Raw genomic sequence first — 12,367 nt, 5'->3', positions numbered from 1 at the left:
ACTAAAGTATTTTGTTCTAGTAGCCTAAAATGACTGACACATGTATTACATATGAATGAATACATACATATATATACACACACACATTCCTAAATTGTCTATGCAGGAGTTCAAAAGGCAATAAAATATATGGATCTACATTTTATTTATTTTACATGCTATTTGTAAGTGGTACTTGGGAAAGCTTTCCAAATAATTGGAAGATTTAAGTTGGCAATTCTCTTTAAGTATCTTTTGAAAAGGTTGAATGGAAAAATGATAGCAATTAAGATTATTGTAGTCATATTTCATATTTTGTTTTTACAACTTAGCAGCTTATAGACATTTTATCCCATTTTGAGATGCTAATTGTAATTCTGAACCATAACTACTGCACAAATGTTTTCAGTGTTTATGTCAACAATCTCCTTAGTGACATAGAGTATGCCTTTGAGAAGGAAATACAGTGAGTTGTGCTGCTACATTCAATGGGTAGAGACTACAGACTTGATTTGGATATCTTGCCAATGTTGGAGCTCAGAACTGATATCCCAGAGTATGGCATTTTGACATGCTGGACTGACCAAAGAAGGTTCTTTCTGACCTCTCCCCACTGCCATCAGCTCGCTCAGAAAAGTTGAAGTTTCTTTATCTGCCCATGATCTAGATCCACCAAAGAGAACAACTGTTCTTTTCTTCCCCTCTCAATAAGACCAGGAATGAGACTACACCTGAACAGACTCTTTAAGAAGATAATGTCCTATGTCTAAACTCATTCAAATTCCAAGTTAGTTTGGGACCTCAAAAAAAAGAAAAATTTACCCAATTAATGCAGGTATTGCAGACAGTCTCACCCCAGCAAGAGTGGGGAACATGCAGCCTTAAGGAAACTTGTTGCTTTTCTGGTTCTTAAGTGTGGCTTTTTGACTGAATCCTAATTTTACATAATAATTTTTTCTTATTAAAAGGGGTATAGCAGAGAAGGATGAAACTTTTCTTGTGTCCTTTGATGCTTGCAAAAGAACAGTTTTGAAATATGAAGGCCACAGTTTCCCCAAACTGTGTGAAAAGTTTTAGTAAGGCAACTTTTTTTAAAGCATGAATGGGCAATCACATTCTTACTGTACTTTATGCAAACAATCAGGCCAAGCACAATGAGACTAAAATTAGTTTGCAAATGAATTGTTCCTACTATGATTTTTTGATAGTAAAAATGTGATGCTAGAGAGAAAATTATGTTTAAAAACAAAACTATAGTCCATCTGTTATTAGATTCCAGTGGTATCTATTGTTTCTGCATTTTTGCTATTTGCCCACCATTTGGACTGTATCCTAAACTCTTTCCTGGCTGCAAGTCTCAAATAATTTTTTTTCAAATTTATCTCTTATATTTCTGACTTGGACTCAGTGAAATCACCATTACCAGTTCCTGAGACTCTGCAAGCATAACTGGTAACATAAAAACTCCAGGTGAGAAAAATCTGTCAAATTGCTACTGCCTACTTCTACTTTAACTGAAGATGTTTCAAGTCTAATATCTATATATGTTCTATAAATTATAAATATAAATTCTATATTAATAGAATTTCCTCTGAATTATAAGAAACTGGTTTATAATCTGTTCCAAATACTCATCTTTGTTTTCCTCTGCTTAAAAGCTCATCTGCAATGCAATCTACTGAAATGAGATGTACTTCTTTAATGGGGACTGACCTGTTTCCAGAAATAAAAACTGATTTAAGAGGATCCTTTGCCACCTGGCCTTTAAGTCGATTTTTCTCTCCAATGTTATCTACTCAGCATTTTTTTATGTGCAACTTCTAGGAGAATTCCAGATGGGAATGTTGGGGCTCACAAACCAGTACCATAAAATATGGCACTTTGATATGCTGGGTTGATTGAAGAAGCCTTAAGGTCCTTCTGACCTCCTTTATCTCTCAATAAGTTTCCCCCCAAAAGTTTCCTTTTGGAATCAAATGTTTCAAGAAAAGACATTGTAACAGTTACTTTCTTTCTTTCTTTCTTTTTTTTTTTTTTTTTTGTACTTCCTCCTGTAGTGTTCTCTTGCCCCCCATGTAGCTGGGATCACAAGGTCCGGTTGTCTTGTTGCTGTTGTTGTAGAGACAGGACCTCACTCTGGCTCATGCTGGTCTTCAGATGATCTCGAACTTGGCTGAGCTCAGGCGATCCACCTGTCTCGGCCTCCCACAGCACTGGGACAACAGGCATGAGCCACCACACCCGGCCAAAAGTTTCTTAAAGAAAATAGCATAGCCAAATAAAATAGACCATCTGTATTTGTGAACACCATGTGGTTCCAAAAAACCCAAAACAATAACAACAATAATTTTGCTAACAACAGTACTTACTACTTGTTGAGACCATGCTATACATATTAAGAAACTAGCATAGTGAAGTTTTGAGTAGTCTAACTGCTTGAGATAAAATTATATCCTCACCACTTCTGAGCTTTAATTATACTGTATATTTTATAGTTTGGAAAGAAAATTGAATGAGAAGTCTGCTCAATATGTACTCAATAAGTATTAGCTATTATTATAATTATTAAAATAATTTCTTTTTATCTTTACATCTACCATACAAACCAGGTAGCATTATTAGCTCCATTTTTTATGTATGAAGGACAAAGTTGGTTATCAGAAAGTCACACCATTGATAATCAGCAAGTTGAATAATTGATATATTCATCCTTGTGACAATATTTATCAAGAGCTTACTTTATATCAGGCTTTGGGAAATATGGCAGTGAATAAAACCTACAAAGTCCTTATCTTCCTGGAATTCATATTTTAGTAAGAAAGATAGACAATAAACAGATAAATATGAAATGCCAAGGCAAGTACTGATAAGGGCTGTAAAGAAAAAATGAGGTAGAGCCAGTGCATAAAGAGTGATAGGGAAAGTGGGACAGAGAAGAACAGTGAAATATGTTAAAAAGGTTGCTTGGTGACAACTGAGAAGTGTTCTGTATTAAGGGATCATATAAATCAATGATCTCCAATTTTTCTGTCATCAGAGACCTGTTTCATGGAAGACAAGTTTTCCATGGACCAGAGGTGAGGCAGGTGGTTTTGATATGCATCTGCAAATAATTGATTTATTGTGGTCTCTGTGCAATCACATATTTCTGCTAATGATAATCTGTATTTGCATCTGCACTAGCATCACTGCCTCAGCTCTACCTCAGGTCATCAGGCATTAGATTCTCATTAAGGAACAAACAACCTAAATGCCTCCCATGAGAAGTTTACTGTAGTGTTTTGTGCTTCTATGAAAATCTAATGTCACCTCCTATTTGACAGGAGGCAGAGCTCAGGCAGTGATACAATGAACTACGGGGACGAACTGCAGACATAGATGAAGCTTCCCTTGCTCCCCTTCCAGTTATCTCCTGATGTGCAATCTGATTTCTAACAGGGCATGGATCAGTACTGGCCCATGACCTGAAGGCTGAGAACCCTAGGTCTAAATCATATGGCTAGAGAAAGGTATCCCTCAGCCATGTGAACACAAGGGCAAAGCCCAGCCTGAGACAGTGCTCAGAATTGTAAGAACTCAGGCTTCACATTGAGTTTAGAGCCTGGAGATGCTTGGATTTGTATTTGGGAACATAGCCAAGATACAACTACAAAGTAAAAGAGCTCACTTTGGATGGTAGAGATTACGCCACTTGTGTTGCAATAAGTATTTTCATGTCAAAATCTATACCTATGTTGTTATGCCAGGGCCTGAAAATATTTTTGGATAGACAATTCAAATAATGTTATTGCCCTTGAAATTCCTGACATCTCTGGCTTGAACTGCTGTTATACTGATGTTGCATGTGGCCCAGATATTTGCTCTGACCACAGCTTCTGGGCTGCTCCAGGTAATGTCTCAGAACTCGCATGTATTTCTTTTTAAATTATGACTGATCTCCCTCAGTCTGCTGTTCTCACAAATGCACTCATCTCGGGCATTTGACATATGCCTTTTAATGCTCTGGACACTTAGTGTTGAATTTTCTAGTGTCAGTAAGAAAATGTCTTCTATCATCCTATGTTCTATTCTTTTCATAAAGGCATTACATCAGAATTAACTAGAGTCCCAGATCTTATGCAAAACTGTTCTTTTTGTTTTACAAACAGCTTTTTTATTGCCAATAGTACGTTTATACTTAGCCATTTTGGAATCAGGGATGGATTCAAATGACAACCACTATTATATCCTTCTTGCTAAATTCACTCCAGTTGCTGAGCTCTGATGACCATACTTAACTTCTCTAACAGTGGATCATGTCCTAAGGAACTTGAAGTCCTACCTCACATTCAGTTTCTGCTGCCAATTCCCAAGTTTACCATAGTTGCTTATATGCCTCTAAACCTACAAAGTTCACATATATTTTTTCTCAGCATGCTCCTAAACGTCATAAAAATCAGAGAATGCATATATACCATTATGGTAATTAGAGTGTAAGTGAGATCTCTTTGTGGTCACCACTTTTCATAATTTTTTTTTCATTTAGCATCACTTACTTGTTTTCCTAATGTTAGGCAAAAATTCCACAATGTCTTATGGTATGGATTGAGGAATAAGAATAGATTTTATTGAGAAACTTGGCAGCTTAGGGTCCATGAGGCTAGAAGTTGCAGTCCTGATTCTCACTATCATCACCCAGGCCTCATACCAGGGCTCTCTACAGATGTGTAATGAATGCCTGTGTTCCAGGGGAGGGACTCCATCAGTATGTTGTTCTCCCTCCTTATATAGCAAATATAAATAATCAAACTATGGAGGCACCAAATAGACTAAGTAGAAGTACCAATGATTTATAGCAGCTGTCTCATAATTGGTAATTGTGGTTTCTTCTTTCTGGAGAAAAGTCCTATGAGAAGCTCAATAGTGATGGTCCCTGTTTTGCTGGAATAAAATATAAGTGGGAGGAAAAATGGGGCTTCTCAAATTGCTCAGAGTTCAGACAAACCGGCGTGAGCCCTAAGGGTGATTTGCAGACAAATCTGCCTGTCTCATCAGCATACTAGGGTTTCTGTGATAGCTCAGCTGCCTTCTCTGCTATAAATAGTCCAAAAGATTGAGTGAAATAATATGAGGCAGACAAGTAGGTCAGAATAATTTTGTTCTGAAATAGGAATTTCTACACTTTAAGGAATTGTATTAAGAATATGATGAAAAGCTTAGATATCATCCCTGAAATAGGAGTTTAGGCAAATATATAAAATCTACCACATTACACAATCTCAGGATGGACATTCAAATGATAGTCCATATATAAACTCCACTATATATAAAACATGCTCTAAATCCCCCGAACTGATTTTTTCATATACTTAGAAAGTTCCATGTTCTGTCATGCTAAGAATCTTTAGTTTAATTTGTTCTTCAATTAATACAACTCATACTTTTCTCTCATATTACTTTTAAAATTATTAGAAAGACCAAACGTCTACATCAGTGGCCATAAGAAAGTTATCCTTCGTAAAGGTTAATTGAAATTTATCATATCAATAGATAATAAGTATTCAAACATTATAAATTATTTCTAAAAGTGACTCATTATGGTTATATTCCTTATTTCATTAATTCAAATGCAGCCCAGTGAAAATTATAATCTCACAATGACATATGTCAGGAAAAACTATAAAAGATGTTTAAACAGAAAAAAATGATTATTGGTATCCTGTATTTTAGCTGCTTATAGTGTTCAATCTATTTTATAACTCTTCGGTTGTGAAAAACTGATAGTAATGTGAATTATTCTATTTGTTAGAAATGCAAATTAATTTTGTCCACTGCAGATGCAATTGATCATTGTTGTGAGGATATTGACCTAATTTGTGTCTGTTTGCAAATGCATTTCAGTGTTTCTTTTTCTTTCTTTTTTTTTTTTTTTGAGACAGAGCCTCAAGCTGTCCCCCTGGGTAGAGTGCCGTGGCATTACAGCTCACAGCAACCTCCAACTCCTGGGCTCTAGCGAGTCTCCTGACTCAGCCTCCCAAGTAGCTGGGACCACAGGCACCCGCCACAACGCCTGGCTATTTTTTTTTTTTTTTTGGTTGCAGCCGTCATTGTTGCTTGGTGGGCCTGGGCTGGGGATTCGAACCCGCCACCTTAGGTGTACGTGGCTGGCGCCTTAGCCAGTTGAGCTATAGGCGCCGAGCCATTTCAGTGTTTCTAATTGCCTATACATGTATATCCTTTGATTCTCCTTTGAGCCAGTTTTTACATCTTGTTGGTTCCCTTACTTTTCTGTAAAATATTGTCTTTGAAATGTGTTCATTTTATATTTCTGTGTTTCATAATGTTATCTTTAAAAATCCTTCAACACAAAATTCTAAGTTCTCATCAGCAACAAAAATGTAAAAAAGATCATATTTTTGCATTGGCATGTAACTTCAAATTTGTGTGCAAAAAATTATCCTCCAATTTTTGTGCTCCTATTTAGTATCATGGATTAGTTATACAGAAATGATTAAAACTTCTAGTTATTTAAAAGGGCTGTATAGAAATGATTAAAATTTATAATGATTCTTTACTTTGTTACATAAAATATAAAAGCTTCATTGTCTAAAATGATGGGATTTGCCAGACTGCCATCCTGAAATCTTCTGAACTTAGCCATTTACAGTGTTCTTTGCTATTATGTGTTTATATAGAGAAAAATTTAATAACAATTCACATTCTTCAAAATTTTATCAGGTATTGCTATAGACAAAAAAGGATAAAAGTAAAAGCAATATTTACAATATGTATGAAACTAGCCTTTACAAATTTAATAAAAGGGTACAAGACCATTAACTGTGGTAGGGGCCTAAATTTTGCAAAAGTACAGGCATAATCAATAATAATACTAATAATGATCATAATCATGTGAACTAAAATAAAATCTTAAGGCTACCCCTAAGCTGCTGACTAGATCTCTTCTTGGCCTAGAGGAGTCCTAAAACTGAGTTGTTAGTCATGAGAAAGATCAAATATTCCTCATTATTCCCCCTCCCCTTCTTAGAGATGTGACTCACTAAGGCTTGCTTAAGGCTATGCAAGACTTACCTGCAGGCTCTCAATACATATATAACAAACTACTCAAAACTGTCCAGTACTTTGTCTCTAGTTAACAGATCCTTTATCTTCAGCATTACTTTTCACTGACTCCTGGTCTTTTAGACAGAGCCTAACTGTCTCAGCCAATTGTCAGCTAAAGGGTTTTTTTTTTTTGAGACAGAGTCTCAAGCTGTCACCCTGGGTAGAGTGCCATGGCATCACAGCTCACAGCAACCTCCAACTCCTGGGCTCAAGCGATTCTCCTACCTCCACCTCCCAAGTAGCTGGGATTACAGGTGCCCGCCACAACACCCAGCTATTTTTTGTTGCAGCCGTCATGTCATTGTTGTTTGGCGGACCTGGGATGGATTTGAACCCACCAGCTCAGGTGTATGTGGCTGGTGCCTTAGCCGCATAAGCCACAGACGCCTAGCCAGCTAAAGGTTTTTTAAGCCCACCTATCACCTATAAGTCCCCCACTTCCAGATGTTCCACCTTTTTGGGTCAAACCAATGCATGTTTTCCACATATTGATTTATGACCTGACCTATAATCCCTATCTTCCAAAAATGTATAAAACCAAACTGTAACCCCACTAACTATGAGTCCACTTGCTCAAGGCTTCTTGAGTGTGGCTCAGGGTCATAGTCCTCAAATCTGACTCAGAATAAACCTCTTTAAATTATTTTACAGAATATGGCCTTTTCCATTTACAATAATAACCATCCATTTTTCCCTAGTTTATATCCTATAATTGCTACTCAGGAGTCATAGTGATAGTCATAAAGAATCATAACTTTTTTCATAGATAATGGCACCCTTGTGAAACCTCAGAGTGGTGTTTTTTTCTTTTTCTTTTTTTTTTTTTGCAGTTTCTGGCCAGGGCTGGGTTTGAACCCACCACCTTCGGCATATGGGGCTGGCACCCTACTCCTTTGAGCCATAGGTGCCACCCCCTCAGGTTGGTTTTTGAGATATCTTCCAGGACCCACATTCCAGTGGATTGGCTGACCCACCCAGACCAGTGGCCCATAATAAGAAACTGACTCAACTGGTCTTCCAACCCTACCCTTCCAACCCTGACACAAGGAGATCATTTCTACAGCCCATTGTTCTATCCCTAACAGGCAATTAGCAGACCCAGTTGCCAAGCTCTTAGCCCATTAAACTCTTCAAAAACTCATTTTCCTAAATTCTCAGGAAGATGAATTTGAGAAATTCTTTTCATCTCCTCACTTGGCACTCTGTCAAGAAAAAGCAAGAAGCTTGCTAGTAATGGCTAGCTTAAATGTAAACTAGCTGACTTTTTAGGAGGAGGTGACAGCCCCTCAGCTGTCTCATTGTATTGACTCTTCTCTGGGCAGCAGGCATTATAACCCAGTTGGGCTGTAACATATCTATTTTACTGAATGAAATATGCATTTATCACGAGATGTTATTTATTATTTCCAGTGTTATTATAATTGCATTAGTATTTTCTAGATAATGAGTATTCTGATCATTTGGCTAAAAATAAAATGAAGTATCAGTTCTATTGTCTGATTTCTATAAAGTAACTGCTTCTTTGGGGAAATGGATTATGACAGAGTACAAAATTCATTTCTGTTCTTTCAAAAAAAAAAAAACAAGCTTCAATTAAATGTTAACACCCCAGGTGTTTTACATCTTTTCAATAAAAATATTATCACTTCATCTATTGAGACAGAGGTATGTTAAAAATCCAGATGCTTCATACATTTTCTTTGGAATTCAGTGGAGAAAGTTAAGGAAACTATCTGCATGTGAATAACATTCTACAATGGAAGGCATTGGACACTGATTAATTGCTAAGCAAAACTCATATTCACTGAAATGGCAGTTATATGCAAATATCAGAGGCCAACTGAAGAAGACCTGAAATGACATTCTACTTATAAGAAATTTAATTTTCAAGAAATAAATTCAGCATACTAAGATAGAAATGCTTGGAGAAAAATAAGCCAATATACCTTAGAGGTATAATTTTATTTTGTTTTTTTTCAAATCATTTCTCACTTTATATGTTCATGAAAGTGATTTAAACTTTTTTTTTTTTCCAATATAAGGTACTATTATTGATCTAAAGAACTTTTCCACAACAGGTCTCAGGAATAGCTGTATTTTCTTAGGTCATGGAGACTAATTCATGTTTGGAACTTGCTGGGAGAATGGGGACTGAAGACCCCATTCTTGGCAAAGGAAAGCACCCCTAGAAAAAGAGGAAAACTAAAAAGTAAGCTGAGTGAGTCAGATCAAAGAACAGTCAGCTAGTTTACATTTAAGCCGGCCATTACTAGCAAGCTTCTTCCCTTTTCTGAAATCTTAAACTGTTGGAGATACAGCTTACAGACACCCTGCTCAGTCTATGAGCACTCTGAGAACAATGGTCATAGAAGAGGCTATGACAATGTCCTAGCAAAAGATATATATGCCTTATAGGGTGTTTCCTGACCATTAAACAGGTAAAGCAGATACCCACTGTGGAGATTTGCATTTGCCTGGCACAGAGACCAAGGGAGTAGCTCGAGCTCTGAGATATGGGCAGAAGAGCTTATATCCCTTATCACAGAGGAAAATCCTGTGTGGTGGTGATAGGAGGAAAATGCCTCCCTCCTACTGATCCCTCAGAGGATATTAACTCTGGTGGTGTTTTTACTCCACAGAGAACTAGCAGAGTTTAACACCTCCCTAGAAATCTGTGTGTATGATCTCAACCAGGAGGGTCTCCCAATACAAGGCTCAGATTTCAGATTTCTGAATGCTACCCTAAAGGTTAATAACAATAACAATAGGAGCTGATATGCTCAGAAACTACTGGCATCTTTGTTCCTTCCCTCATCTTACCCTCTGGGCAAATAGACTTCAATAAAATCAGGGTGGAGCAAACTGGGCCATTGCGGGAAACCCATGACAGGTAATGGACCCCTGAGCTCCCACCTTTAATTCTACTTGATGTCTCATGTCTCTTTCTTTACCATTGTTTTCTAAATTTATATTTCTTCAGTTGATCACTGCCAGTTTCCACAAGTCTCAGCAGACACAGCTTTCTTGGGGTGGGACCTGGACAGGAACTTAAAATATAGTGGGTGCCTGTAATAATAATTTATTTTGGAGATTGTGGGGCTGACCCTATCAGAACATGATTGAAGTCTAGAATGTTTAAAAAATATTTTAGAAGGGGATCAGAATATGCCACTCCAAAATATGTCACTCTGGCATTGTCTTCAACCATTGAAAATTGAAGACACAAAAAAAGCATTGTCATCCTTCTATATATTGAAAAGTAGGGCATAAATTTCCCTTTGTGAAGGTGACATGAATTTTCATTTCTAAAGCTGTTCATCTCTCCTGTACCAGAAAGATCTGAGATGCCTACAAGATGATCTTTATGGTGAATCTTACCAAACTATCATTTACCATACATTTCTAGTCATCTTCCTAAAAGTACTTTTAGCATATCTGAGTCTTACCACTTTGTGGTTTTCAATTTTTTTCTGAGAATCCTCTGGTAGGCTCATGGAAATATTAACATAAAATATAAATTGTATGCTTTTTCTCCTGTTAATCTGTCTTTTGTCAGTTTAATTCACAGGCCAGTAACACAGAACCTAAAATAGTAGATGAGAAAGGACACTAAGAAAGTGGTTTCAAGAGAGGTGGGAGGAGAACCTGGCTTGCTGAAATAGGCAATCTGAAGGGCTCATAAGTATGAAGTAACCTAGGTAATCAGATAGAAAGAGATAATCATGACCAAAAGAACAGGGCAATACTGCCTGGAGGCACAGAGAGGTCCATTAAAGAATTTCAACCAATTTCAGTGAGGAGATTTATACCCCTGCAGGCTTTTGCCTCTGTATCTCTCTCACATACCTTTTCTTCTCCATGAGAGGGTCCCCCTTCCAACTGTCTTTGAAAGTTCTCTAAATTTTCTCTTTGCTTTTCCTAAATAAAATTTCTCTGTTACACTGAAATTTGGGCAGGTTACTTTTGCTTTCTATTCACACTGTCTGTACCACTCTAGTTTTATTTTCAGTTTTCATTCACTTTTGCTTTCAATTACCACTGTACCTTGGTTGAACTTTCCAGCTCAACTGAGTAATTGAACCAGGTCAACTGGGTTCAGGCAACTGGGACTCCTGACCCACCACAGTAGCGCAATTTTTCGCCTGCTTTTTCCAGAGGCTGTAACTGAGGTCTCAGGACACCTGATAAAACCAGGAAAAGTAAGAATTCTTAGCAAGAAGCCTCCCAGGTTTCTTCCTGCAGGGTCAAGTCTTCTAGAGAGTGGGAAGAGTCTCCTTCTGAACTTAGATTGGAAGGAGAAAACATTTATGTGAATTAGTTCTTTGGGCATTCCAGCTTTTGTTATCAATATTTTCTTCTAATGGTGGCCATAATTTTTCTTTGTCGCTGTCTTTTGTGTAGTTTTTCATAAGGGGAAGAATTATAGGGTAGAATGTAGGCATAAGTCCTATAACTTTACCATTCACAGCCTACACAGACTATTGAGGGTATGGTAATCACCATACTGGCATGTGTTTCGACAAATGTCATTGCTGGCCACCACTAAATCTATGAGATTCTCCTTCCATCTTTTTTTTTTCTTTAAGACAGAGTCTCACTTTGTCACCCTCAGTGGAGTGCCATGGTGTCACAGCTCACAGTAATCTCAAACTATTGGGCTCAAGTAATTCTCTTGCCTTACCCTCCCAAGCAGCTGGGACTATAGGTGCCAGCCACAATGCCTGGTTATTTTTAGAGATGAGGTTTCACTCTGGCTCAGGCTAGTTGTAAACCTGTGAGCTCAGGCAATCCACCTGCCTTGGCCTCCCAGAGTGCTAGGATTATAGGTGTGAGCCACCGTGCCTGGCCTTTTTTTATCTTATGTTATAGCCTGAGGTGTTGGCTTGGTGCCAGTGAGAAGGCTCACTTTGATTTTTCACTATTGGAATATACAAGTTGTTGGGCCTGCTAGCCATTAGTCCAGTACCTTGAAGGAACTATGGAAATTTCATCCCAAAATATAAGTGCTTGGTATAAAGAATATTTTGAATTGAAGTCATTCAAGATCAAGAAACACTGGAGGTGGACTTCCCTGTATCTTCCTAAACTGGACTGGCCTGATCAGGATCAAAGGGTCAATTGATTCCTCTTTCCCCTTTCTGTTATATTTATATTCTCAAAATATTTTAGAAATAAGGGTCCATAATGTAGGTGGACCTGGCCCAAATCATTTAAGTCATAAACACCATTCGGTCCCCTAGGTTAATCTAGAAGACAATCTATTTCTCCCCCTTCCATTTGTCCTCCC

Source organism: Otolemur garnettii, unplaced genomic scaffold (assembly GCF_000181295.1).
Source record: "Otolemur garnettii isolate 467f Iridium unplaced genomic scaffold, OtoGar3 scaffold00080, whole genome shotgun sequence".
In the NCBI taxonomy this organism is placed as follows: domain Eukaryota; kingdom Metazoa; phylum Chordata; class Mammalia; order Primates; family Galagidae; genus Otolemur; species Otolemur garnettii.
Note: the sequence above shows the minus strand (reverse complement) of the source record.